The sequence below is a fragment of the Neophocaena asiaeorientalis genome, unplaced genomic scaffold (assembly GCF_003031525.2).
Source record: "Neophocaena asiaeorientalis asiaeorientalis breed wild unplaced genomic scaffold, Neophocaena_asiaeorientalis_V1.1 scaffold92, whole genome shotgun sequence".
In the NCBI taxonomy this organism is placed as follows: domain Eukaryota; kingdom Metazoa; phylum Chordata; class Mammalia; order Artiodactyla; family Phocoenidae; genus Neophocaena; species Neophocaena asiaeorientalis.
The window spans coordinates 4,499,608-4,527,025 of record NW_020174057.1 but is presented as its reverse complement, the minus strand read 5'-3'; the positions used below and the strand labels follow the sequence as shown (position 1 = coordinate 4,527,025).

The 27,418-nt window shown below is 37.6% G+C and overlaps 1 long non-coding RNA gene across 1 annotated transcript in view; it reads right to left on the bottom strand.

Moving 5' to 3' along the window:
• LOC112405839 (uncharacterized) overlaps nucleotides 1-27,418 on the bottom strand; it is a 306,771-nt gene that overhangs the window by 112,213 nt on the left and 167,140 nt on the right. The gene's annotated exons all lie outside the window — the stretch shown is intronic.

The window sequence follows — 27,418 nt, the reverse complement described above, 5'->3', positions numbered from 1 at the left end:
CTTGTCCGTATTTACCTTTCATACCCCATCTGAGTCTATATCTTAGTATAAGTACTTTTAGGGTTAGTCTATAATTTAGTATAATACTCAAGGGCAAAACTTCAATGATAGAAAGCACAATTATTTAAAATTCTCTATTCTTAGCTTTATGTGAGTTTTCCTTTTGTTTTTATTCAACATTCAACAAGTATTGACCAAGTAGCTCCTGCCATGAGCAAGAGCTCTTTGTAGGACTGGGAGGGGGCAAAGGTAAAGATACTGTGGTCACTGAGTTCCAGACAGTCATGCTCTAGCCTTGTGGGCCTTGAATGTTGTTACTAAATGTATCATTTAAATTAAGAAATGTTCCAGGCATCTCCTTCTCTTGGCTCCTTTCTATCCCAGAAGCGTGGTTTATGAGATAAATTTAAGGGCAGGTGCACTGGGGTCATTTTCCTAGATCAGCTCTCCATGCTCTTTCTTTAAAGGGTGATGCTTTTAATACAAACTACACCCTATATTCAAGTAAATAAAGTACACCCCTTAATCTTGAATGCTTGGCCAAAATTTTCAAAACTCTCTAAGTACGGTTTTCTAACTGATTTCCAGACTTAACCTCAAAGAATTATACAAGGTTTCTAGTGTCTGTGGCTTCTTCCATTTCCCTTAACTCTTAATCAACCACTTCACTGTATGGAACTTCTCTTGGTTGCATTTTTAACTCCTTCTCTTTAAAAGCATTCTTGATTTCAATGACAAGGGTGCAGAGGACTTCCTGTTCTAAGTTTGAATTAGCAAAAGATTTGGCTTGAATGGTTGTAGAGCTGTAGACATACTTTAATACCACTTCTGACATGACAGTTCAGTTTTAAAGGTGGTGGATTGGAAAATTATAGTTAAAAGAACACTCTTCTCCAGAGTGGTGGTGACATGAGTCATGGGAGAGGGAAGGAGTTACTATTTATTCAAAATCACTTTTGTCTGTGACTTGGGAAATTGGATTATCATCAAGAATTCTGCTTCATCGTGGCCATAGTTCTATTTATACTAATTAGTCATTTATTTATTCAACAAAGAGTTTCTTAAGGGTTTTACCGTGTGTCAGTTACTGTGCTAAACTTTGAGAATACAGCAGAGAAGGCACAGCCCCTGCCATCTCTGCAGTAATTACAATGGAAGGGATATGAAATGAAAGAAGAGTATGGTTAAGGCTAATAATAATCTGGTTTTGAGGATTAGGGAAGACTTTTTTTTCGATTTTTTTAAATTGAAGTATAGTTGATTTACAATGTCATGTTAGTTTCAGGTGTACAGCACAGTGTTTCAGTTATACATACATATATATGTGTGTGTGTATATATATATATATATATATATATATATATATATATATAGCTATTCTTTTTTAGGGAAAACTTTCTGAAACAAGATATAGTTAAGCATCTCAATCATTGGTTTTCAAATAGAGAACCTTCTGATTCCATAGGTCTGAGACTAGCCAATAATTTGCATTTTAAACATCAGATAAGTCTAATGTAGAGGTTTTCAGAGTACTCTTCAAAAGGTATTTAACTAAGCCACTTTATATTTCCATTTTCGTTTCCATTTGTATTACTCCTGGAAAAAAATGCAGTGGTATTTTTTTTCACAAAAAGATGCACACTTTGATAATACACTGCAGAGAGAGCCATTTGCCACTTTCATTTTCCTCCTGTAAAGAGAGTTGTGAGGTTTTGTCATGATGTTCGATCATCATCGAAGAGACCGAGAGCTATCATAAGGTTTGCTTCAAGACCCACCGTTATTGCAAAGATCTGAACCATGTTAGGTCAATAAATATTTTTGCAGAAAAGAATCATGTATTTTTCTTGAGAATATGGAAATGGGCTGTAAATGTGAATGCACATAAACATAATAAGAAGAACTAGATGAATTAGACCACTTTCACTTTAACAGAATATTTTACTCAATTTCCTTAGCTTAGTAATTATTTTTTAAAAGATGTAGGTGTTTAGTAATATTTTAAAGACATATTTTTAAAAACATTGAAGTTGACATTTTTGAATTAGCATTTTATTAGAACACAATCTAATTTCTCAATCCGGACCATGAAGGACTCAGCTAACAATTATAGTCTTGAAGGGGCTTCAAATCCACCTTAATGGTACTATATCAACCAATGAACCAGAGGCCACACTTCAATTTTTAAATAGCGTATTAAATAATTAAACAGCATATCAAATTATGTTTTGGATAACTGTCACAGCCTAACTTTTTAAGCACTCTTAAAAAAATTGTAAATGGTTCATTAGAGGTAGTTTTGAAGCCAAAAATGCTAACGCAAGTCACGTGGAAATCCTAAAAGGAACTTGGCATGAAACAAAGAATGAACTTGTAGCTGAAAATAGCAGATTAAACAAAAACTCAATCAGTGTGGCTATAACTGAAACATATGTACGTAGATGCAGTAGACTTTTATGGTAGACACACTGATGATCTAACTTTCTCTCTGTGTCAATTTTACATGCTTTAACAAATGCCTTTGTTTAACCAATTTTATGATTGATTCCACTATACCTTGCTATGGCTGTGAATGAAAAATGTATTTCTTGACTTTTAAAACACCAGGCCAGGAGGTACAGAAAAAAAATATTAATCTTTATATCTAATTTCCCATCTTTATTGACACAAATTTCTTTGTCGAAAGAAAGCTATTATTTTATGATGATCACCAGTATGCTTGTTAACTGTGCATTTTCCCCTGAGATATGCTTCAATTTTAAGGTAGTGCTAGTTATTTCCTTCATGAATTCCATTATTCTGAGTTCCAAAGAACATTAAGTATTAGTCAAAACCCAACATTTATGTGATGTCGATGTTATCACATTCTTTGCAGTGGCTGTTCTTTGTTGGTGTTCTAAAAATACTGTTTTCCATTTATATGACTTCAATTCAATTCTACATAATAAAATCATCTTTGGCTGAGAGAATATAATGGCAAAATTCCTATAATCACACAAGACTATACGTTTTACATGGCATGCCTGCTTGCATTTTTTAAGGAATAAAATGTTCTGGGGTTCTTTATTTTGTGATTGAGCCAGATGAGAGCATGGCCCAAGGAATCCAGAAAGAATTGAATCTAAAATGCTGAATCAGCTTCAAGTCTGTTCATCAGCATTGTAGTTCAACGGAAAAATAAATCCTAGATGCAGGAATTTTAATTGATTACACCAGTTCAATCAAAACAACTACTTAATTCAGTGACCATCTCAGCTCAGTCATTTATTTGACTGGGCATGGAAGGCAGAGTTTAAAGCAAAAGGGTGGCAGTAAACTTAGTTTCCAGTTCCAGTTGTCACTACTAGTTATGTGACCTTGGGAAAAACATGTCACTTCTCTGGGCCTCCATTTCTATAAAATGATGGGAATGACATTTGATAATCCCTACCATCTTTCCTGGCTGGAAAATTCAATACGTCATTTAAAGCAGTTGTTCTACCAGCATCATTAAAAGGCAACTCAGAAAAGACAGGATTGATGAAGGGTGTCAAAGACCTTGGCCTACTGACATGCACCGACTGTTCCTTATATGAAATGACTGACTCATCCCCGACCACCCAGCTTACTCATTCAGGGCTGATGTCTTCACAACATCTTTCAGGAGGGCAGATGAGACCCACTCTAACCTTTCTGAATCAATTATACAACAACTCAAAGGCAGCAGGTTCAAAACATCAGAGATGATAGATTCAGACCTGGGAATGTGCCAGTACAGGAGCCTCTTCTTCCTCCCTGTGAGTCTTACAAAGATAAACAAAAGATAAACAAGATAAGTAGAAGATACTGGGGGAGGTGGAGGAGTGAGGCTCGAATTACCATCTGCAAATGTGCATATATCTGCAGGTGTCAGGGTCTGTGAATTCAAAATCTCCCTACCCAACCAACCAACCAAAAGGAGAACATTTTCACACACAACATGTGAAAACTATATTACACTTACATTTCTTAGCCTGTCTGGAGTTATGTGTGTGTATATATATATATATATATATATATATATAATATGTATTTTATATATATATATACACACACACAAATTTAAGTCACAAGTTTCAGAATGTGACTGAGTATGGCTGCTGCAATAAATGTTAACCATAGAAATTTTAGGGCTAGGCTGGGTTTAAATTCCAGCCTTAATTCCATCCTGAAGAGTTACTGATATTAATATTTTCTGTAGTGTATTAGCATGGAATCTAATTCTAAAACATTTCCTTGTGTGAAATGAATATTTTAAAGATCTGACTCATTCAAAGCATTCATCATTTCCTTTATAACTGATTTTCCTCTTAGACTATATAGCTCTTGGATCCTTCATAATATCACAAGGTTTTTCACAGTTCAGAGGTTACATATTCAACACGTAGTAGACTTAAATCTAAATTGGATTTTAAAATGTAACATTTTGAAGCCAGAAGCAAATAAAAGCACCATAGTATTCGCAAAAGTATTTCTCAGAAGGCTATGTGGTAAAGAGGAGAGGTTTTGGGATTTGGTTTTACTGTACCTGGCGTGGGTTTTACTCTCAGTTCTAACGTAAACTCGGGAAATTAACTAAAATGTCAAGGAGCTCAATTCTGGCATCTGTAAAATGGGTTTGATAATACATTCCCCACCTACTTACAAAGGCAGTATTGAGATCAAAGAAACAAATTCATGTGAAATATAATGCTTAGGACACCCAAATTGGATTAAACCCCATAAAAACAACACTTTACTAACATGTGGAGTCTACTGAGCTTGTACTCTCCATCCTAAGACTGATATTAAAATTGTCAGTTGGGGGTTCAGCTATTCCAGGTGTCATTAACAGCAACAGAGGGGCTTTTTAATGCAAGGAATAACTGAGAATGATTGAATATACTACAGAATGAGAATGAGAAACAATTCACCGTAAGTTAATGATGAAACAGATGATAAAAGGGTGGGCCTTGTGTTAACATCCAGTTCCTCCCTATTGGGAATTCAATCATTTCTCTGCCTTATGTGGTCTGGAATCCCTTATCTGTCCATCTCCAGATTTTGTATCTCCTAATGTTTGTCATTTGTGTTTCCTGTAATTATGCAGACTCATTGGAATGGTTAGTTTCCTATATCTGGCTGTTTGCACTTTAACTAGAGATAATTTCCAGGTTCCATGGAATTTGCATCCGGTGAGTTCCACATCCCTGCTGTCCTCTGGGAAGCTTGGAAACACTGGTTATTTCCTATAGCGAATGTTGTTAATGCTACGTGTGCTTCCTGTTCTGTTTGGTTCTATTTATTGAATGTCTACTGAATGTTTAAGATTGTTTGGAGCCCACTGGATGCAAACATGCAACACCTGTGAGGTATTACCTGTGAGGAACACTAAATCTACCTCTCTATCCTTTCCTGTACAAGACTGCATTTTTCTGAGCTGTTTTGTGAGGATAGGAGGGGTTAGACATGCCCGACTTTTTGGTAAGGTGAGAAAATCGTTTATGGTGAGTGACTTGAAAATTACCCCACTGCTGTTCAGAATTTATGAAGTCGAAGGTACATCCTGGGTCTCCTCATCCTCCTCATCATTATCTTCATTATAACTGTCATTTATTGAGTATCTAATATGTGCTGAGTGTTTTATATGTGTCATCTCATGTAATCCCCATAAAGACTCTTTAAAGTATGTTATTTGACAGATGCAAAAACACACGTGTAAAGAGGTGATTTCACCTCTTTCCCAAGGTCACACAGCTAGCTGGACTCAAGGTCATGTTTTAATCCTAGTCCCATCTGCCCTTTGCCAAAGCCATGATTTAATTACACTCCTCCTTCATGCCCCTTGTCCACCCCAACTGTAGCCACTCAGGACTGTAATGTTGAACTTTTTAGTGTCTATGTTTAAGGCAATTTTTTTTCAGAGTTAAAGGTTTTAGTTAAATACAGGGTTTCATTAAGATTTGCTTCCAAAGCGTACACTTAACAATACAGTGATGGAGTCTTCACTTTAATCCTTTAAAAATTTTATCAATATGTGTTCTTAACATCATAACTTCTCAGAGTAAGACACAATATTAAAGGGAATTTAATTGATGCCTGCATTTCCTCTGTAGCATCTTTGGTGTCAAGCTTCATCTCTGAACAAAGCGTTCCCACTGTCTGCCCAGGCATCCCAATTCCCTCCTTGGACATTTGAGGCTTTGAGACTGAATCTCTGGTCACTGAGCAATAATGTTGGTGTTAGACTGGAAGGTGTTGGCCCAGGGAAGTCACATGTAATCAATACCTGTACACAGGATGTACTTCAGTCATTAGGATTGGTGTTGAGAAATTTCTTTTATCTTGCTCTCACTCGTTTAGATTATTGGCCACTAAAATACAGAAATGTAAACTTGCCTAAGAGTTTACTATTCCACCATTTGCATTCTTTCCCCAACGGAAAATGTCTACCTTGAATGGTAGGATTCTGAAAAGACTCAGCTTTATAATCACAACACATTGATGAGTCTTTATTGATGACTAGCGATGAGAGTAAGCTAAAATTTCTTTATGCATTGTCAGACATTGTGTTAAGTGTTTAGGGCCTTCTTTTGTTTAATCTCATGAAAAGGAAATACCACCTACGGATGTGATGAGGACTAAATGAGATAAGACAGAAAAAGCACTTAAAACCATGCCTGTCTGGATTCCCTATAATCCTTGGTGAATGTAGCCATGATTATGATCAGTTACTTCCTTACTCTTAAAGGGGAGGCTGGAGCAGGCTGGTAATGGATAATCGCCCTCAATATTAACTCACATTTTTTACTTGATACCATTTTCAACCTGCTGTGAAACTCTATCCAGACCCTAATGTGACCCTGTATCTACTCTGCTGGCAATTTCAACATGAAATGTTCTACCTTTCACTGCTGATCAAGTCTGTTTGGGGCAGAGGCTGATCTGAGGTCTGATCACAGTGAAAGAGAATCTACTGCCAATAATAAACAGTGAGACTGGCCAGACATGATCAGAGACTTGACCTTAAAGTGCTGACACAAGAGCTGGAGGATTTGAATACCGGGAATGAGCAAGTCACAACAGCTCCTGCAGGCCTCGGGGACTAAGGTATAGACAATGACACGCATTTCAGTAATAGAGTCCACACAATGTATCACTGGGAAACCAGGAACCAGCCCGAAACACTCAGCATTCTTAACTTGTTTACCCAGAAACTAAAGGAAGTTCTCAGTCAGTGATTAGTAAGAAAATGGTTCACGAACAAGCTTACTCTTGGGTGCAATTTCCTTTACTGAATCCCAGAATTTCCACCCACCACTGATCTTGATTTTTTTTTTTTTTTTGCGGTACGCGGGCCTCTCACTGCTGTGGCCTCTCCCGTTGCGGAGCACAGGCTCCGGACGCGCAGGCTCAGCAGCCATGGCTCACGGGCCCAGCCGCTCCGCGGCGTGTGGGATCTTCCCGGACTGGGGCACGAACCCGTGTCCCCTGCATCGGCAGGCGGACTCTCAACCACTGCGCCACCAGGAAAGCCCCACTGATCTTGATTTATAATAATGCATCCATAAGTCTCACCTCCAGCATGGGAAACTATTAGAGGGCGCTCCCTGTTTTCTTTTAACATGGTGAGAAGAATATCTGGGGGCAGTAGGTAATCTTTCAAATTAATTAATTATAGTGTGTGAAATTGGGAATGCCATATAAGAACATAAAAAAAGCTCAGTACTACTTTTCCAGATTCCAATCAACTCTGTATTTGTAAAAATGCTCTGAGTTAGAAAAATTTTTGAATGGAAAAGGGATTGAAATTTACCTAATAGAAAACCTTTCATAGTGGTTTGGCCAATTCCAAGATTACCTAGGTCAGACTGCATGGCCTCAAGATCATAGTGAATTAGCAATTTCCTAGGCAGAAATTGCCAGAAAACAGGAGGAAATCAGATGCATAAGTAGAGATTTGTGAAAATTGGGAATGACAGGAAAAGGAAAACTTGATTTCTTACTATGTGTATTAGGCACTTCATTTAAAAATTAACCTTGTTTACTTTTAAAAATCAAAACAATACATGTTCAAAATTTTAAAATTCAAATACAATAACAAAACTTTTACCACCAACTTCTCTCCCCCTCAATCCCAAACCCATTCCCACTTTCAACCATTTTAGCAGTATCTTTTGCTACTTACTTCCATATGTTATGCAATACATTCATGATGCTTTTTGATTATTTTTAAAAGTTTTAGACATTGCCTACCGAATAATGATTTCCTGTAGGGAAAATGAGGAATATCTCTCTTATCTCAACCCCTTTCCCCATAGACCTGATATGATTCTATCCAAATTTCTAGTTAAATCAGTAAAGTTAGGACAGCCCACAAAGGCTGATCCAGGTTGAAAAATTGAAGGGAATGATGATTTTTTTTTTTACTTGACTACTTGTTTTTACTTGAAATTACTGTCAAAGCAGCAAATTAGCAATGCAAAATATACACCCAAGCATCAAGCTACAAATTATATGGACAACTGGTCTTCTGTGCCTTTCTTTGTTTCTCTCTGAGGTACAGACTGAGTTCAAGGTTTCAGCAGTCCACACATTGTCCGGACTCCTGTAGGTCAGACGAAGCTGGACCTGGAGGTCACGGCTATTGAGCTTGCCTTTGGTGATGGTGGTGGGCACTGAGGCTATGTCAGCACTCCAGGCCTACACAATTATTATAATTGGTTGGTCTATAAAATAATTCTATTCAGAAAATATTTTTAAAATTTTGTCTAAAAATTCAAAATAATATGTATTCATACACAGTAAAGTTTTAAAAATTCCTTTTATGATTATATAAATATTAAAAATAATATAGAACAATTATTCTTGGTACCTATTTCTGTAATTTAATCATTTAAAGTTATACCTAGATCTAATATCAAGACACTGGAAAATTTATGACGAGTGTAATTTTTAATGGTCCTATTATTTTCATTTTTTTCCACAAAATTGCCTACAGTCTTCCTTAAGGTTGCATTTTTCAGTGGTTAATAAATTTGACATCTTGACAACCTTAACTGACTTTTCTCTGTTGACCATAAATTTTTTACTGAGAAAATACTCTCTCTAAAGCTGCTGAGGTATTTTGTAATTGCAGAGTAAATTCTGCTCTATGAAGGGTAGTCTTAAGGGAGTTTATTGAATTGGATAAATATTTTATTCTAACTATTTTAAACATACTGCCTTATACCCCTCATTCAGAGTGCTTCCTTTTTCAAATATGTTTAGGAAACAAGACACATCAAATAGGCTTTCTCTATTTTTGCAGTTATTTTAATGTCTTACCACATTTAGATGCTGCAGCATCATGTCTTCTTAATTTTACTGCATTCCACTCTAAAGAAGGAGTCCATAAAAAGATTTTTCTTACAAGTTGAAATATTTCAAAATACAACTATAGAATTTCAAAATTAAATTCTGTTCACCATGTGAGCTACCATCATTTAATTTGCTCAATTCCTTCCTTGCTTTTAAAGAAATAAATTATAATGTCTTTTCATATGCAAAGTTTGTTTTTAAGAATTGCAGTTACCAAAAGCTTCAAAAGCCAGTTTGAAGCTCCTTTATTTTTTTAACATTTTAATAACGTTTTCTAACTATCTCAGAACAAAATTTAGAGTTATTTTCAAAACAGAAGTTTAATGCCATGGTAGAATATTTATAATGGTACAAAAAGTAGTATGTATATATATTATATATATATATAAAACTACTAGTATATATACAAGTGCAATATTATTCAGCCATAAAAAGAAAATCCTGCTACTTATGACAACATGGATGGACTTTGAGGGTATTATGCTAGTGAATGTCAGACAAAAAAAGACAAATACTGTATAATCTCACTTATATGTAGAATCTAAAAAAACGCTGAACTCATGGAAACAGAGTAGATGGTGGCCGTCAGGGTCTGGGAGTGGGGGAAATGAGATGTTGGTCAAAGGTCACAAACTTACAGTTACAAGATGAATAAGTTCTGAGGAGTTAATCTACAGCATGGTAACTATAGTTAACTATACTGTTTTATATACTTGAAAATTGCTTAGAGAGTAGATCTTAGATGTTCTCGCTAAGGAAAAAAAATAGTAGTTATGTGAGGGGATGGATGTGTTAACTAACCTTATTGTGGCAATCATTTCTCAGTATACATGTGTATCAAATCATCACGTTATACACCTTAAACTTACACAATGTTATAGATCAATTATATCTCAATAAAGCTGCAGGTAAGAAGTGAGTAAGAGAAAGATGGGTAATTGTTGATTATCTTTCAGGTTTAACTATGAGTTAAAGTGAGTATCCTGTTTATTACACATGCATCTCACACACTGCAGACAAAACTTTTAGCAGAAGCTGGAAATACAAAGTGGAGACCTATAAAACCACTATGGCTGATTTCAGTGCCTCAACTAATGATAATAATTTGTTAAGAAATGACAAATTCTAAACAAATTGCAGAACAAAGGGGATGCCGGGACAACGTGTAAACTGGGCCTATTTCAGGCAAACTAGGATATTTGGTCACCCTATTGACATGTGACCTGTTTATTCTCTCTGGAAGCCTTTAGGATCTTATCTTTGGCCCTGCTGTTCTATATTGTTGTGATACTATATCTTGGTGTGTGCCTTTTTGTTTTGTTTGGGGTTTTTTTTGATTTGTTCTTCTATCTGGAAACTCATTCATGACCTTCATTTTCTTATATTATTTTTTTGATAAATTCCTTCCCTCTGTTTTCTTTGTTCTGTCTTTTAGAACAGAGAAAGGACACATCTCTTGGATTGATCCTTAGACTTTCTTGTCTTTTATCTCGTATTGTTTCCATATTCTTGTCTTGTTTCTTTACTCTCAGGGAGAGTTTCCTAATATTATTCCCTAAACTTTTAATTAGATGTCTTAATTCAATGGCATATTTTAAATTTCTATTATTCATTCCTCTTATGATTGTTTCATTTTATTAAACATTTTATGTCTCTGGGGATAGTAATTGTATATTTTGAAGTTTCTTTCTACTTTCTGTACTATTTCAATACCCTATTATTTTCTTTTTTGTTGTTGTTTGGCTTTGTTCCTTATGTTTTTTTTCTCATACTCTGGAGGTATTTGTTATCTCTTTGAATCTGAGGCACTGAATAGCTACCCAGATATACTCTGTGTGTGATAGTCTTTTAACTGGTCAACTTTATAGTAGATTAATCTGCCTTTTCTTTTTTATTCCTGTACTTCTCCCTCTTTCCTTCCCTTCTTTCTTTAGTTCTTTTATCATACTAATACTTAAATATATTCTCCCTGTAAGATATAAACAGCTGCCCATACATCTTTGACCACGCAAGTTTGATCCTAAAACTTATACTTCAGATCCTATTTAGTTTCCAGGAATTGAGGAAACTTTAATGAAGTAAGAATTTCATATGGCTTAAAATATATATTGTGTGGCACAGACAGAGAATGAAGTGTTCTGCTTAATAAAATACTATGATTAACAAGTAATCAAATATAAATCATGAAAGGAGTACCAATTTCCAAATATCTGGACAAAAATACAACACATTGAACAGTATTTTTATACAGAGAATCATTAACTATTTTCTTGGTTATCCAAGAGACATTTTAGAACCATGGAGGACCTGTGTATTTTCATTCTGAATACTATTATATTATAGGTGTGTCACTATAATAGTAATAGTCAATAAAGTGTTTTATTGTATTCTAATGAATAATAGAATTTCCTATAGTAAAATTATTACAATCTCGTGCATTCTGGTGATTTCTATCATCTATATCAGGGTCAGAAAATGTATTATGTAAAGGGCTAGATAGTAAATAATGTTGGCTTTGTGGGCATAACAGTTTGTTGAAATTACTCAACATTTATACTGCAAAGCAGCTGCAGATAATATGTAAACAAATGAGAGTAGCAGCATTCCAATAAAACTTTACTTAAGAAACAGGTGGAAGGTCAGATAAACTATAAGGCTAGCTCTGGCCAGAATAGTCTTATGGTTTGTAAGGCTATAGTTTGCTGATCTCTGATCTATATGCATATAATTTCCAATCCAAATTTCGACTGCATTTAAAAATGTTTCTCTTTAATTTTAACATTTCTCTTTAATTATATTTCTAACACTAGCACCTTAAACTCAAAAAGATCAAAAACAAGGCTCAGAATGTCCATACCAACCATATGGCTGTACCACCACATCTATTTCTCTCATTTTTCTTTCATGCTTTGTTCTCCAAAATGCATTCCTCTTTCTCACCCTCAAGCTCTTCCAATCAATTCTTAGTTCCCTTGTTTCTACTTTCATGATATATTTCACATCTGTCTTTTCTTTTTTTACTACATTTCCTTTGTCACCATCTTTCATTAACTTGTCTTTAGGTTTTCATTAATTTGTCTGGACTCTCACTGTGGTCTCATGTGTGGCACCTCTACTTCTATGCTGTATCCTTTCTAGTTCTACATATCCACAGCTGCCAGCTTAATCTTCCCGTAGCATAGGGCTGACCCTACCGCTTCCTAGCTTGGGAGCCATCATCAGTTCCTTTTTAACTAAGAACAAAGCCTCAAACCCAAATCTTTCATGATCTGGACGTACTCAACTTTACCAAATATCATTTCTCACTTCATTCTCTTATGAGCTCAATTTCAGCTAAAGTAGACAACTTGCTTTACCTTTCATGACAACCCTGTGCTTTCCATTCTTCCCATCCTATACATTTGCTTGTGCTATATGCTTATTTGTCTAGTACTGCAGCAGCCAACATGGTAGGCATTAGCCATGCAGTTGCTGAGTTAACATTTCACATGCTCAGTAGCCATATGTTATACAGTATCTACCATGTTATACAAGGAAGATACAGAATATTTTCATCATTGCAGAAAGTTCTGTTGAGGCGCTGGCCTAAAATACACTGCTCACATTGCCTCACATTTAATCCTATATGATCTTTATTGCCTAGCTCAAATAACACCTCCTCTATTGACCCACTGCTTTTTGTAATAGCATTTTTTCTGTGTTGGTGTTATGGCACGTACCACTTTCCATCTAGAAATATAGTGACTTAAATACATGTTATGCTCTAGACTGGTATTTCTATTTGTTCATTCTTTTGTTTCCTTGTTAACAACTAATCCAGTGCCACGTACACAGTAGATATTCAAAAAGGATTTGTTGACAGGTCTCACTGAAACATTCTCTAAAGCTTTGTAAAAATGGAAATATTTCCATAACAAAGAGTAATAACTCTGCTTCACAAACTTACCAGTGAGAATTAGCATAAAATTTGAGACATGGAAACTATATTTAAATGATACCCTATTTTAGAAAGCCTAATGATAAATCAACATGATTTCCATAAATTGTGATTGATTTTCATCGGCTTGGGGAGGCAACATAGCATAATGAAAAGAAGATGGATGTGAGTACCATATTGCCCTATATCAGAACCCTGTTTCCATCAATTACTGACTCAGCTTAGCCAAGTTACTTAATTTCTCAGCCTCGTGGAGATGGTAATAGCTACCTGCATTAGTTGAAACTCTTTGATAGCAAATGGCAGAAAAAGAAATCAAACTAGCTTTTTCAGAAAAAGATATTAATGGACTCATGTAACTAAAAAAGCCCAGTGTTTTCAACATCACTGGACCTGTGTTCTCAAATAATGTCATAGCTTCATTTGAGGGAGGCTCCTGCTACCGAGTAGTGAGATGACCACTGGAAGCTGAAAAGATCACATGTTCTTTACAACTCAGGATCCAAGAGGAAGAAAAGCTCAGAAAATGTCTCAGGAGGTGCTCTCATTGGTCTGTCTTTCGTTAGGAACATTTTTGAATCATCTGTGGCTAACAGATGGAGAGTCAGGCCAGGCCTGGGTCAAATGACCAAACTGAGGCCTATGGTGAGGAAAACAGACCCGCCGAACAATATGGATGGTGCAGGATTGCTACAGAATGGAGGCTGGTTCTCTAAAAGAAGGAACACTAGACAGACAAAACTGGTTATGTCCTCTAATTTAGGGTGCCACATTACACAGCTGCAGCAGGCACCCTCTTCATTGTACTCTGTGTGAATGGTGCCTCTTAGATTTGGGCAATGTGTAGGATCTCTCTCCCGTATAGGTTTGTAGTGATGATTAAATGGTATAATATAAATTAAATGACCGGCAATTAATAGATACTCAAAAAGTCTTCTTTTTTTATTTTTTTGCACCTTTCTTTCCCCGCTTAAACTGAGAAAAGACATCAGTAGTGATTAAGGTCTGGATTAAACCCCTCCAGATTTACTAGCACTTGCTCTGAAATAACAGAGAAAGAAATTATAGTTTCCTCCAATATTTGTACCTCAAAGAGCAATCTTCAGTCAATACAGAGGGTTATGACTCCAGTAAGATTAAATAAGTTACAGATGGTCCTTTGTGTTATTATTAGTGCCTCCAGAAATGCCATATTAACTCAAAATTGCTTGGTAAACACCCTATAATTCAAATATTATGATAGGTAGAACTCTGGTCTCCATTCACCTTTACTTCTACCAGAGAATGGTCCTATTTGTAGTTTAACATGCAACAGATTAACATTTATCAATTTAACAGTTTAACATTAAAATTGTCCTTTTTCTGCTAATGAAGAAACTTTCAAATTATAACAAAGAAATAAGTAACACAGAGAAATTTTTCTCTCTCAAATAAGTCCAGAAGTAGGAAGTTCAGAGGTTGGTATGATAGTTCCATGGTATCATTAGATGCCCAAGTTTCTTACAGCTTTCTGTTCCCACATCTTTAGAATATGGCCCCATCTTCATGTTCTCAAGAAGGCTGTCAGAGCTCCAGCCATCATATCCACTATTCATAAAGGCTGGAGGGAAAGGGAAAGAGCAAAAGGGTACCTGCCAGAGGATTTAGTCCTCTTTGAAGAGCTTTCTTGGACACGTCATATTGTGTCTTCTTTTGGCTAGATCTGTTATGTTAGGTAAAATGAAAGTTAGGTAATTTAGTTTTTATTGATTTAAGCTAGGCATATTGCTGCCCCCAATAAAAACTGGAGCTTCATTAATAAGAAAAAGGAGAGCATAGCTACTGAGTTAGTAACTAGCAGGCTCTCTCACATACAAATTATCAGTATCTCTAAGGTCTTGTTTGAATAAAAGGTTTTAAACCTTAAAGAAAAAAAATCTGAAAACCACTGATGTAATCAAACCCTAAGAAAAGAACAGCCATGTATGTTTAATTTAATAGAATGATACTCAAAAAAGGCAGGATGACTGTGACATTCACACCTTAGGTTCAAAAGCGTTACACTCAACCCTGTTCATTATGGACATTTTGAATAATTAGTAATACTGATGGTCACTTTTTGCCACTTCCTTCAGAGGCCTTTGAAAATTGAGTTTGTAGCTTCATGCATGTGTTCCCATTCGTCATTGCCTTCTCAGGGTGTCCCTGTACCCACTGGGACCAAGAGATGACTGAAAATGCAGTCAAATAGGAAATGCATGATGTGCGCAATTCCACATCTTGGAACTGCCACTGAAGCCCAGGCTGCCTTCTGGGGATTCCTGGGCCCATGCTCTGGCCCTTCCATAATCGCGGGGTAGTGATTATGTTAGCAAAGGAAATGGCTCATTCATGTGGCTGGGAACCAGAATGAATATTTGGAAAACACACACATATTTAAATAAACTAAAATGGGTTTTCTGCTCAAGACACCAAGCTGGTTTGCCTGTGACATCAGCTTGCTTTGAAGAGGGGAGGGAATCATTTTTACAAGCACTTATTCAGATTGTAAAAGTTATGTTCTGCTTTGATTTTAACAGTCTCAAGAAAAGGGTTTATTGCAGGATCTTCTTTCTTCACTGCCTGTTTGAATTCTACACGTTCTTCAAGGGCCAGCATCAGTCTCATCTTCGAGCAGTTTACCAGATCGCTCAAGTCCTCACAATCTCTCCTGCTTCTAAAACGTGGTTCCATTCACTGGCAGTACAGATCATGTATTCGGCATGCATCACACATTGCTTTGCTGTGTTAGTTGTCTTTTCCTATTTGTGTCTCCCGTCTGCCTAACTGAATTTAAGGCCTCTAAGGTCTAGGGGACCATATAATGTATTGTCCAAGTTGGGACACTTTTGAGAGTAAAAAGAGATGTTATTAATAATTACATCAGGGCCCCTGGCACGAACCTGAACTGTCTAAGCAAATTGTAGTGTGTGGCCATTCTTTTAAGGTCCAAGGCCATTATTTGCTCTTTCTCTTTCTTATCACCCACAGGACCTCGTGTAATTCTTGTGCAAGCAGACATTAAAGTCTTAAAAATAAATACCTTAGCGAGGCAGCAAACAATTTCTCGTAAAACAGCTGTGAAATGGATGAAAGATAGGACAGGACCCTATGGGTGGGAGATTTAATAGTCCAATATAGGAAGTAACCGCAAAGTAGAAGGCTTTAAATAATCAGATAAAGACTGTTCACAGTAGAAACCAGCCTAGAATTTATATTTTTACCACCAAAAGGCACCCTCACGGCAAGAATAGAGAAGGGAAAGTGTTTTTAAGGGGCATTTTTTGTAGAGTGTGTTCTTGTTTCAGAAGCATCACACTTCCCAATCGTCACGTGAACACCCGCATCAGTCTAAGCAGGAGGAAATAAGGACAGAATTAGAGAGAAACACAGACCCTCAGCCAAGACACTATGAATTCTCTGCAGTTCCCTCTACTGATAGAAAGTTTCAAATTGTCTGGTGTGGCCCAGTTGAGGACGAGAACAAAATAGATCTTCCTCAATGGAGAACGACATCTGAACCACAGGTTCTCTATCCTAGGGTATATTTTACATACATCCCAACATTTTGGAGAACTCTCATTGCTGCTGTTGAAAGTGACATGAAGTGATATTTTCCTCCTTAATTAACCCCAACTAAATATATATTTCTGAACTCCCAAAGCATTTGCTTTACATCATTTTAAAACAACGTTTAAAACATTCTGCTTTACACTTTTCTTATATCCCCCCTCCTGGCCTCCATCAGATTATAAAATCTCCTTGAGAACAGAGTTTGAGTTCTTCCTGATTTTGTATCCACGCTAACTAGGCTGACCGGGTAATTTTTGAGAGTGAAGGGTTCAGTGGCTCTAAGCAGACAGGACATAGGGCAACTGGCATAAACCAGGACTCCTCTGCACAAAACAGAATATGTGTCCCTCCCCCCTCCCACTTAATACCTACACAGTGTCCTGCACACTTTAGGGACTGTGTGAATATTGGTTATTGTGAACTTAAGTTGCTCCCAACTGGAAGTATTTTGAGCTTAACGTAAAGCCGCAATTCCATTGCTTTGTCTTCGACAACTGCTTGTCCTTAATGGCCTGTTGTAAGATAAATTCCAGGTCAAGTCCAGAACTAAAGGCATTTCTTACTTCAAGCCTTTACAGAAAGAAACCCAAGGCTACCAATAAATGCCATACTGTTTCCCTGATTCCAAAGATTTAAATAGTCCCCTACTGACATCTGAAACAACATGAGGTTCCTTTAAGAGAACCCCAGACATAGAATTCTGACTTATACACATGATAGATTGAGAAAACTAAACAACACTGGCATTATGGTATTAACAATCATATTGAAGACGTGGTTCTAGCAAAGATTTATCCCAACACATGCTGGATTTTAGAAATACAACGTGGGGAAAAAAAATAGGATTTTGAGGCAAGCCACCTATATTTATCTTAATTCTGTCCCTTCTCTTCAAATAATATCTCATCTGAAAATCAGGGACAATAATAATAGTACCTCTGTCTGCAGAGCCTTTGGGATAATTAAATGAGATAATGTATGTGGCAGTGTTATAAGCTCCAAAACACTCTAAGGATACACATTTGCTTTTTCATTGCCTATTTGAATCGATTCTTTCAATTCTGTCTCTCTCAAGTAGCCTAAGTCTGAGCCACCAGAATACAAACGTACAGTTACAAGGTTTAAAAAAAAAAAAAAAACAACCCAGCAAAACAACTATTTGTTATATGATACCTGACAACAGTTGGACGGACTTTTCCCCCAAATTAAATGAAGTGTTTTGGCAGCCTATAAATGCAGCCTAAAGTATAGCAAGGGAAAAGAACTGTTTTCCTTAGGGAGAGTGTAATTTTAACAGAAGTTCAACTTACACATTTTAAGATCGGTATTTTGAATGTCTCTGTTAAGTGCAAAATGAATATAATTAGTTATGAGATATCTTGCCCTTGGCTACACAGTATGCATTAAGCCACGGCATAATATCATTCACAAGCTATTCATACTCTCTGGTATATTTCAGGACTTCCTGTGCTGTAGTCTCTTAACGCAAATACTGTATATAGTTTCAGAACCTAACAGTTGTTCCTTCAATGGTTAGGAGTAGGTGCCACACATCTGGGGCCTTCAAATAGTCTAGCCAGAAATATACATTCCTTATGAACAGGATCTACATCTTTTCATGTATGGGTCCCTGACGTGTAAACAAAACCTGGCACAACGAAGTAACTGTGTGTAGAATAAATAACAGAAGAGGCAGAGCTCCGATGAAATATTCCAGAGGTGCAATGCCCAGAAAATGACCGTTTTGAAGTATTTTAGAGCCCCAACCGACATGGAACCTCCATTTCCCCCCCCATTTATCCTCCACAAGTGGCCACTGTGTTACGGCTGTGATTACTGAGTGGTTACGGCGCAGCTGTAAGTGGACGTGCCCTTCCTGGTATCTCCTAACTCTGTGACCATCATCCCAGTGTGTGGAGCATGGGGTTCTGCAAGGTCACTAGAGAAAAGGTGAGTATGGGGCCCAGGGTGAGCAGGTGGCTCAGAGCCTGCGTCAACAGGGAGCTGTTTCTTAATAATTCACGTTGTCAAGTATGTTCACACATTGAAAACCAGAAAAAAGCTGGGCTTCCTCTTACGTGGTTTTCCTAAGTTCTTCTGCTCTTTTCAACCTGAAAGCGCTGTAACTTCAGGAAAAGTGAAGAATACAGCACACATGATTTCTTCTGTCTGCGAAGCCTGACACAGGAAATAATGCTATGCCTGTTTCTAGAGGTTCACAGCACAGAGACAAGATCTGTAGCTTGATAATTACTTACATCGGGCCTATAATGCCATTAGTCTGGGAGCTAACAAAAGGCAGAGATGGGCTTACCTGTTTTCTAACACTTTCCATTCCTCTAAGGCACATCTGGACACAATGAATACTCAATAAATGTTGAATAGTTAACTAGTTTTAAAGGGCTAAGAGAAAAACATTTTTTAAACATGGCTCTTAACCAGTGAAATAGGTTTAAAACAAAGAGAGAGAGAGAGAGAATGAGTTTCAGTTAATTGTACTTTACTGAGTGAAAATCATATGACAAGTACTACACCCCTGGAGGGAGTGTAGAATGCATACGCAAGGTACAGCTCCTGTCGCCGAGAAAACACAGCTATATGGCTAACTGGAAGCTCAAACAAAAGAAGATGTAAGGGATAACATTTCTACAAATATATTGTAGTCATTAGTGCTGGGCATTATAAACCATGTTTTGCCATAATTGTGAAGAACCTATTTGATACCATAGGTCCAAAATGAACCTGTTTGATATCATATACATGTAACAACAATTGATTTCCGATAACTGACTTCTCAAATCATTTATACCTTAAGAGTCCCAGAGAAACTGTCCAATTCCAATAGTTTCAATTTAATAGGTTGGTAGATGACTGAATTTTCAGTTTATGGTGGTGGTTTTTGGACATAGCCTATAAGTGCCCAAATATATCTTCTCTAATAGTCCAAAATGATTATACAGGTGTGTATGTACATACATGAATGCATAGATATATATATTTATAATTTATATACATAAGTGTACACATATATCTAAAACTCACACCATGTTTGTTCTCTCATTGTTAAACTGAGCACGGATCCATTGGTGAAGCTGTTCACTCAGACTACAATAGCCAGCTGTCTTTAGAAGAGTGTTACTGAGTCTTTGCCATGCAGACAAAAAGAGGAATATTTGAAAGTGTAATGATCCTGCAAGCACTCAGATATTCATTGCACATCATGGTGATTACATCTGAGAATCTGTTCCTGCTTTATTCTATTTTTTCTTAAGAAACAGTCTTATCTTTAGGAATGTGTGGAAGCAAAATGACTAGTTTCTAACAGGCGGCATTAGAAACTGTTGTGAGTACAAGGCAGAAACACAACAGTAAAACTGCAAACTGAGAAGAGGAATCAAATCAGGGCAGAAAAGTGTAAGAATTGAATAAATTATGCATAGGAAAAACTGGTAATCATTTTGAGAAGGAGAGGAGAGGTGGATTTAAATAGCCAAATAGTAAAAAGTGACTGGTAGAGACTGTCCAGTGCAGTGTTGAACAGCATGGACTCCACCTCCAGAGCTGAGTTTGAATCCTGAATCTCCCTCCCACTTACAAATTGTGTGACTCTGAACCGGAACTTCAGCTCTCTCAGTCTCCTTCCTCTCTCCACTGTGCAAATAGTACATACTTGGTGAAAACAATGGTTCGTGATAATAGTAACATTCACTGAGCACTTACTATGTGTCAGGCACTCTAGTAAGAATATCACATGAATAAGTTGATTAACTCTCATATTAATCCAGTGAGGCAAGTGCTATTTATTGTTTTCCTGTTTAACATATGAGAAAACAGGCTAGACTAGATTAGGCAAGTTGCCCAAAGGGATAAAGCTGAGATCTGAACCTGGGAGAATGATTCTAAAGCCTGTGGTTTGAGAACTATGCTATCATATTGCCACAGAAAGTGCTTATCATAGCTTGGCACAGAGTAAGGCTTCAGTATATAATATAAAGTCAACCAAAAGAGATCCATTCAAAATTAACTGAGGAAGAAAACCAAATAACCCTCCAGGAGGAAACTGACTTGGCACCGTATTCCAAATATGTCATGTGATATTATGTATGGAGATGAACACGATGCTGAAATAGCTGACGGAGCCCGATTCAGCATCAAATGACAAGCTTCTTCCCATCCCATATGAGCCTAAACTGTTCATCACAATCTCAGGCTCAATTAGCTGATACAGCCTGTCTGAAGCATATGCATCCCCCTTCCTTCCATTTCATATATTTCCTTTCCTTCCATATCTATTTCAAAGGTAGTGATCTGGATCTAATAAAGTTAGTACGGGCTTGGGTGTTAGCCTTTATCTTTGTAGCTGATTCATAGTTGCTCTGATCTCATCAGCGGGCTGTGAATGTGGACACCTAGTTAGAGCTGACCCTGAATCCAATTCAAAGGGTAGATTCTGTTAGAGCATCTGACACCCTGAAAATCCCCATCCCTGTCTCTCGGAAGTATTCATATTATACAGATCAGGGAATGAACTGCGCCGGCCTCCTCCTCCTTGTACCCTCCCCTGGCACAAGACGGGGGTGTGTGCGCCACACAACAGCCCTTGTCGGCGGCCAGGGCCCACAAGAAACCTGTTACCCTAAATAACTGTCACATTCTCATGTACTCAGTCACAGGGAAGAATTTCAGTTTCCCTCTTCTCTACCCTTGGAGGAGAGGTTGAGGTCACTGGACTGAAAGGGTCCTGTCTTGACTCCCAACAAGGCGGGTCTGTGCAGCTGCTGTGCCCACAGCAGACAGAAGGCATGTGGCAGCTGAGGCTCTTTGGAAGGCTCTTTCCACCCACTTCCTGTGTCTGGCTTTGATTTCTTAGAGGGCAGATGCACTTATTCCACAGTCTCTCCCTGATTCAGCCGGAAACAGCAACTACAACCAAAAGTCTAAAGCAACACTTTCCTTTTCTGAAGCTCCTTCACTTTGTCTCAGATCCTCTTTTCTGCTGTCCACTTCCAATCCTCTCTCTCCTTGCACTCACGGTAGCACGTGGCTGAGTTCTACTGAACACTAAATAATCACTGATCTTAATTATAAACAGCCTCAGCTGAGAGAAATGATTTTACTAGGAAAACCAAGCCCAGGAGGCATGATGGGTGGAGGTAGTAACATGGAACCCAAACCAATTTCCCAGTGAAGAATAGAGAAAACATAGAGCCAAGATTCAATTCATCCTCCAAGTCGTAGCTCTTTGTGAACTGACCCCATCTACTGTTTCAGTTCATTCTTCCTTTACTTTTCCCTTCAAACTTTATACTTCAGCAACAGTGCTGACTTTACCTCCAATATCCAGAGTTGTTTCATGCTTCCGAGGCTTTGTGGAATCTCCCCTCTGCATGAAATGCCTTCTTGCTGTCTTCCTGGAAATATCTTATTTGACTTTTAAAACCTGGCACCGACATCGCTTCATCTACCCCCAGTGATTCTGATTTAATTGGCTTGGGTTGTGGTCTGATCCTTGGGAGTTTTAAGTGCTCCCCAGGTGATATAAATATGCACCAGAGTCTGAGAATCACTGCTCTAGGCCAGTGGTTTTCAAACTTGAGCAAGGATCAGGATCTGCTGGAGGGTTTGTTAAAGCACAGATTGCAGGGTTCACCCTCTGAATTTAGAATTCAGTAGTCCTGAGGTCTGAGAATTTGCATTTCTAATAAGTTTCCAGATGATGCTGATTCTGCTAGGTCTGGGACGATGTTTTGAGAATCAGTGCTCTATTTAAGCTCTCTAACTTGCATAGGTTCCTACATTGCACTTATATTACCTAAGTTGCACTTAATTTCAGTTGTCACACTGCATTGTTATCAGTGTATCCACACGTCTATTCCTGTCATTAGAAGGCAAAAACAATAGCTTTTTTCATCTCTGCCCAGCATTGTACCTGGTATATGGTAGATGCTCAATAAATGGTTACTGAATGAGTAAATATTGAACGTCTAGTTATCACAGAGCTAGAAAGTCATGTGCCAATTTATGCAAATGATTTTTGGGTACTGAATCTAACAAATATCCCATGCATCTGAATTTAGATCTAGAAGGCAGTTTTCTTAGCTTCTGTGAATTACATCTGGGATTATGGTGATAGAATTGGGTTGGCAAAGTACTCCTCAAACACTGGGATAAAAAGCCTTATGCAAAAGCAGATTATATTACCTTAAATCAACAACACCTCTTTTAAAACGGACACTTAATAAAGGCCTTTTAAGAGCTCTCCATAAAATGTTGTGAAAAATTAGAACATTTAAAATACAGGCAAACAATGAGCCCCATTCACACAGCTTCTTCACATTATTTCTTTAGTATCATAGATCTCAAATGGGATCACTCACTCCCCTCCAGTGAAGTTGGCACAAGTTAGCCGTATTGATTGTCTGATTACAAATATAGACTGTGGCAGTGAGGACTTATGAGAGGAACCCATTTGTCCCTGTGCCTTATACATAGATCTCAGACTTAATACACACCCAACTACAAAGCCATGGAACCAGATGGTAAAATGTTATTCCCAAGGAGATTAGACTCTGACGCAGAACAATGATTTCATTGTTTCGTAGAACCTTGTAAAGTAAGTCCGAAGAGATGTTTATAAAATGCTTTTCTAATCCTTGCTAACTTCTAAAATACCTACTTTCAGGAAGAATAAATTTGCTCGCAGAAGGTAATGCCATTTGACTTCTGAATAGTATCCAGGTAACATTTGAAAAATGTTGAAATGAGTCAGTGAGGGACCCTTCTGAGTTTCTGGTTAATCTCTCTTAATTGGAGTTCTGTGTCCCTGGTCACTTCTAATCATTATCTATGGGCTGCGTCTTTATTCTAAGAATGTCAAAATACCTGGATATAGGCTTTCTGAATTAAGCGTATTACAACTGAATTCCACTTCAACATTAGCAAGTGGATGAACACCATCAAATCAGGAAGGAAAGGTTCTGTAGGTTGTGCCTGCCTTTTTTTTCCAAAAAAATAAACTTTAAAAAAGGACAAATTTGCCTGAAATTTATGGGCAATGCATTCAGAGTTCAGAGTGATGATGTTTAGGACGTAAAGTCCATTGTGTGGGCAGGTGGAAACAGATTCAGTGACTGCTTTCTGTTGTTAACTGTTCTGTCTTTGGTTTGTTGGTTGGTTGGTTTTCAAACTGGCATCACTGCCTTCATTTTTCCTGTTTCTAGCTCATCAATCTTGGATGAGAGGACTAGGTACCACCAGATCCCAACCTTGCTCTCACTTCAGGAGAACAAATGGAGTAAAAGTTATAATTCAAGCATACAGACTGCTTGATAGAATACATTCTATCCCCTTCCTTAATAAGTATATATCTTCCCAATGACAAATTCTTTTAATATGTAAAGCTGTTGTTTTTATACACTTGGAAGTCTATAAACTATCAAGGATGGCTGAATTTAATTACTATTGTACATGTCTAAATAGTCAGTTGATGGGTTGCCAAAGTGTGGGTGAGTAATTAAGTAAAAGCATACATAATTAAACAATTATTATGTATTTGTTTCACAAAATTCATATTTTGCCTTCCTTTCAGCAACATTACTAATTATATTATTCTTATCAAGACTTTCATAGAGTTTGATTCTATTGATTACAATGATCTAAGGTATTAAAAATGAAAATGTAATTATGTCCAAAGCATACCAAATGTGAATATATTTTAATCAAAAATACAAGATAGGGGAGGGATGGCGGGCAGGCGGAAAAAAAAAAAAAAAAAACAAGATAAAGCAAACTTAAATGTAAAAAAGTATTTTTCATGTGCTTTCAGAAGTTATTTTTCCTCTCAAACATTCAAATTATTTATTGAAATTGAAAGACAAATACAAGTTATAATTAAGAAGTATCAAAATATAAATCAAAATTATTAAATAAAGCTTCTATTTTATTTGTTTTCTAAAAAAGTTAGGCAACATTATTAAATGCTTTTATAAAACAAACACAAGTCTACATTTAGCTGCCAATGTAAAGAACCAATATCTTGCTTCACACACGCTTCGTACAGGAAGAATTTGATGAGTTAAATAATTTGTTTTTATTTTTTTAATCTAAACCCTCCTGCCAGCCAAATATGCTCCCTGTCTTTCTAAACAGTTTCTGACTTCCACGTGAGCAGCGGTACAACCCACAAACCTTCCTGGCACATGGGTGCAACTGTCTTCTCTTCTGAGGACGTAAGTCAACCGATTTGGAGAAGTATTTCGCTAGGGCTCCAATGGTGTCGGCCATGGGAATGGTGTCTTAGGGTTTCAGTCATGCTGTGCTGGCCCTGAGTGCAGGATTCCAAGCCACAGAGGCTCCCATGTATTCTCTCATCAATGTATTTTTTGATATGCAGGGCACTCTAAAGCCCAGAATTCATGGGGACTTTTATTTCATATCCCTCTTCTTGGTTGAGGCCTTTAGAGATTCTCACCGAGATTATTACAATAGAATGCTTAGAGATCACCTTTCTTCTAGATTCAAATTGTTCCTTCTGGCATGTGAAAATAATAACATAGATGAGCTAAGAATCCTGACTGATTACTCTTTCCTTACCTCACACCTGAGTTCTGAGGTCACTTGTGAATAGAGGAGATAAAGCAAATAAATAAAAATGTACTCCAGTGTATGTGTGGTCAATGAATCACTCATTCCTTCACCCAAAATTCATCATACAAAACTGAAACTGCCCAATTTGACAGAAAACAGCAGTGGCCTGATTCCAACTACTGACAGGTAAGCAGTATTCAAGACAGAAATATTGCTTCATGATTAGTGCTTATTATCAGTACGTAGCTGGGCTCAGCAGCAAAGCATAAAATAATAGCCAATATTAATTGAGTATTCATTATGTACCAGGTACTTTACTAAGAGCTTTATATGTATTTTCTCATGTGATTCTCCCCACTGTCTTGGAGCTAGGTAATACTATGAAACTCTCTTTAATGGAGGGACTGAGGCTTCAGAGGAGTTAAGGGGCTTGCCTAAGGTCTCACAGTAGGAAGTAGTGGCAATGGGATTTAAACTCAAGCTGTGCAACTCCAAAGCCTGTAAACTTGAACACTATTCCACTCTGCTAGCCTGTGTCTTACTGGCATTGAGCAGAGGGATGGGAGGGTCTAGGACTAAGGCCAAGAGAGGGAAAACTGAGTCAACAGCCAAATTCTGCCCCAAGGAAAGCAACCACCAATCCAGAATAACAAGTCCAAAGGACACAATGATCTTGTGTTTGTTTGGGCTGGTGTCACTTCCAAGGAGTCATGGAAGTCAAGTTATCATGGAGGAAGCTGGCGGGTGGACATGGTAGCAGAGTATAGAATCTGGGGTGATACTCTCACTGGACCCATGGGGTTGGAAGGACAGAACTCCAGTCTAAGCGAAGTCAGAAACAAAAATAATATTATTGGGCGCATGCTATGTGCTAGGGCCTGCACGTCTCTCTGGTCATTTAATTACTGTAACAAATAATACTGCAAGTATTATTACTCCCATTTTCCAAGTGAGAAAAGAGGTTATAATGTGTCCAAGACTAAAGAGCTAATAAGAGATGGAAGTGAGAGGAAGATTCTAGATTAGCTTGACTCTAGATATGGGGGGTTTTCTATTTAATATATCACATTGCCTCTGGCTCCCCTGGACCCAACTAAAGGACTAAGTAGGAAAACAGAAGCACAAAGTCCCATCCTCATACTTAGCCCCTTACTCATGTTAACTGATGCCTGTAAAATGCCCTGCAGGTTACAGGAAAAGGCATGTGTGGATGGCAGGACTGGCAACCAGGACTAATTAATTCTCAAGTCCACCCATGGGTGGGGCTCACAGCTCTCTGTACTTTCAACCTAGTCAAGACTGACTCACAAATTGGGCTGCGTTTGAGTCTCAGGACAAGGAATTCAATGATGGGGCAGATCAAGGACACACATACTGAATTCTGTCTTGTTGACCGGGCCGTCCTGGGACACTTAGCCTATTTGTGATTCCAAGACTGAGATCATCGTGATTTTTTTCTTCCAACCTGAAAAGCCCTTGAAGCCCTTGAAGCTACACCCCAGGTAACTGTCCACCATCGGACCTTACAAAGTACTTGGGACTCAAGCTCCTCGGAGAAGAAAAGGATATCATATAGCCACAACTGCAAGGGGATAATAAAACCATCTACTGTAAATAAAAACTTCTTTCAAGTAAACAAAAGAGTTGGCGATTATGATGGCTTTTTAATTAGGGAATTACCAGGAGCAGTCATAAAAAGGGTGCTTAAGGAGTATTAAAAGCACATGGCTTTGGATACGTAAATAGAAAAAGCACAGGAACTGGCACCTATAAGCAAAAATCGATGAAATGTTTGATTCAATTCCTGAATGGCCCACAGATGTCTGAGATATTCTCTTTTTAGATCAGGATTCCTCTTTGTCTATACAGGTAATCTGTCCCTCTGTGCTCTTTGTAATTTCAACATCAATTGTTGCCGTCATAGCTAAAGTCATGAATACTCCCTGA